Below are 2,761 nucleotides of genomic sequence, written 5' to 3'. Positions count from 1 at the left end.
CTCGCCTGCCTATCTCAATCCCCTCCGCCCCCCCTCTTCGCTCTCTGCACTCGCTCACCATCCTCGCCTCTTCTCTCACCTCTCAACTTCCTCCCTCTATCTCTCTCTACTCTCCCTTCTTCTCATTCTCTTGCTCGCTCTTCCTTCTCTTCCCCTCCCTCCCGCCTCTCCTTCCCTCATCTCATCGCTTTTCTCCTTTCTTTCTCCGAGTTCCCTCAGCAGTCGCTCTCTCCCTCCCTCTCTCCCTCTTCTCCCTCCCTCTCTCTCTCTGTCCTCTCTCTCTGTCCCTGTCTCTCTCTCTTCCCTCATCTGCCCGCCCTCTCTCCGCTCTCCGCTCTTGCTCTCTCTCTTCTCCCTCCCGCCTCGCTCTCTCCCCGGTCCCTCTCCTGCTCTCCTTGCCCACGTCGCCCTCCCTCATCCCCCCTCTCTTCCTCTCGTCCCCTCGCTTCTGCAGCGTTTTTCGCTCTCCGCTCGGCGCTCTGCATCATCGCATCCTCGCGCCCGCTCCGCCCTCCCTCTCTCTGATGCCCTGTACCCTCCTCGATGGCTCCTCCCCTCGTTCTCCCCTCGCCCTCCCTCGTTCTCTCTCTGGCCTCCGCGCTCACTGGCTCGCCGCGGTGCTCCTCCATCCTCTCACCAAACGTCTCCATTACTGTCCAACATTCGACTCACTCCTCTTCTCTCCCCTCTCCGACAGCTCCCTCGCCCCTCTACTGCTTTCCTACCACCCTCCATTTATTACCAAATTATCGCCTTCTCATCTCCCATCGCAATCCCAAACAAATCCTCCCACGACCTCGCTCGCCTCTCTCATACGTCTCCGCCTCTTTCCCTCTCATATCCTCCATGCATCTTACATTAGTTTAAGCAATGACAATCTCCTCGCTTACAGCCCGTTCACAAAACTGCTTTCTTCCATCCTAATTACTATAATACGCATGTTTCCTCTCTTATACCCTTCTCATTCCCTCCTATGCTATCAAAGCTTCTCGCCCTCTCCCGCTCCTATCAATCATCAGCACAAGAACAATCCTCCTTAACTCATTTTCACCCTCTTAATTACTAATGTTTAGCTAAAACATATATATTTTTACCAAACTACGTTTACACCCCATACCACAACGTACCAACCCCCCCTTTTCGCTGCAATCATTTATATCAACTCTCCATGCTCATCTCCAACTATCCTATTCTGTCTTTTCATCTTTTTTATTACGACCCTATATTTACCTTTTTATATTCGCCGCCTTCCGCTTTCCTCCTTCCTCTCAGGAGGTTCACATCTATTAAATTCATATTTCAATTTTGTGCACGCAGACACCTCATTGTCCTCCTTGTTCTATTATTCCATGATCACGCTCAACGCGGCATTCAGTGACATGCAGCACTCATAGTTTAAGTTGTGTAATTGACTCCTAACGATGGTATTCGTGCTCCCCTCCCAGTCCTCCGCAACATTGAATGATCGTGGTCTGGCAAATGAGTTGCAATACTCTTCTGAAGGATTTCTTTTTTTTTAGAGTCGAACGGTGTTATCGCCTAATAATCTGCAGCCATTACTATCAACATGCGATGCCTGACGGTAAAACAGAAACAACATTACTTTCTGAAAAATCCAAGACAGATCTAATACAATTTCGCTGCCATAGCTCTGGGGGTAGATGAACATCAACCGACCACTTACATACCATTTAAAACCTGTACTCTGATAAGTCGTACAGTAATTCAGAGAGAAATGGCCTCTGATGAGATATAAAAACAACACAAAACGGTTTTGTCTTTTAAAAGTCCCGGCCGACAGAGATTGACGGCGGGCTTAAAAGGTAAAGCTAGCACGGAAATTTTTCTTCTTTTTTTCAGGACGTTTAACAGTCCTTATTGATATTATGTCTTTTAATTATCTCAGTGGGTATTTAGGTGATGTTTTTTGTTTGTTTTTCTGTTTTTTTCTCTTTTTTTCTCAGTTTATCTTGGTACTCTAGTTCATTGCTAGGTTAACCCTTTAATCACTTGTCCCTCGGTTTAGTATTTTTTTTCCTGTCTTTCTTGTGATTTATTGGTGGGTTTTGCAGGTCTACTTTACTGACAAGACAACGAATCTAAGAGAGAGAGAGGGATGGAGAGAGGGAGAGAGGGAGAGAGAGAGAGAGAGGGAGGGAGGGGGAGAGAGAGAGAGAGAGAGAGAGAGAGAACACATTTATCCTCAGATAAAGCACTTTCTGATTTCGATGGAGAGATTTCAAAATGGCAGCAGATGAGTAACCGAATCATGATAAGAGCGAGAGAAAGTCAGCAACAAGAAATTAAATAGAGAGAAGAGAGAGATGCCAACAAAATAAAAGACATGTTGTATTTCTTTCCACCAGCAGGTGGTGTGTGACTTGACTTGAACGTCACTTTAGGAATTTACTCCTCTTCCTCTCTGCCAACACTTCTTCTTCATCTCTTCGTATATCTCGGTCTGGTCTCGTGTTAAGGCGTGAAATTCCATTTTGGGCGATGACGGCTGAACGAGTGGATTCACACAGATATCAACCACATGCATCTTTTCTTTTTTTGTCTTGCATTTGTTCCACCTGTACACTTGATTTTATACTCAGTCAGTCACCTTTAAAAGGAAAAAGGCCGACGTCAATCTATATGACATGAATTTCAAATTAAAAATAGAATAAGATAAGATGTTTTGTATTTGTTTTTATTGTAAACAAATCCCATAAAAATAACCAAAAAACAACACACAAAAAGTCTCAGTAAATCAAAA

At 45.3% G+C, this 2,761-nt stretch overlaps 1 protein-coding gene and 1 long non-coding RNA gene across 4 annotated transcripts in view; one reads left to right on the top strand and one right to left on the bottom strand.

Moving 5' to 3' along the window:
* The window catches only part of rps6ka3b (ribosomal protein S6 kinase, polypeptide 3b), a 77,434-nt gene that overhangs the window by 23,226 nt on the left and 51,447 nt on the right, over nucleotides 1–2,761 (bottom strand). The window lies entirely within an intron of this gene.
* Nucleotides 1–2,761, top strand: part of LOC116672641 (uncharacterized) — a 17,562-nt gene that overhangs the window by 8,939 nt on the left and 5,862 nt on the right. The gene's annotated exons all lie outside the window — the stretch shown is intronic.

This window comes from Etheostoma spectabile, chromosome 22 (genome assembly GCF_008692095.1).
Source record: "Etheostoma spectabile isolate EspeVRDwgs_2016 chromosome 22, UIUC_Espe_1.0, whole genome shotgun sequence".
Lineage (NCBI taxonomy): Eukaryota > Metazoa > Chordata > Actinopteri > Perciformes > Percidae > Etheostoma > Etheostoma spectabile.
Note: the sequence above shows the minus strand (reverse complement) of the source record. Positions and strands in the feature narration are given on the sequence as shown.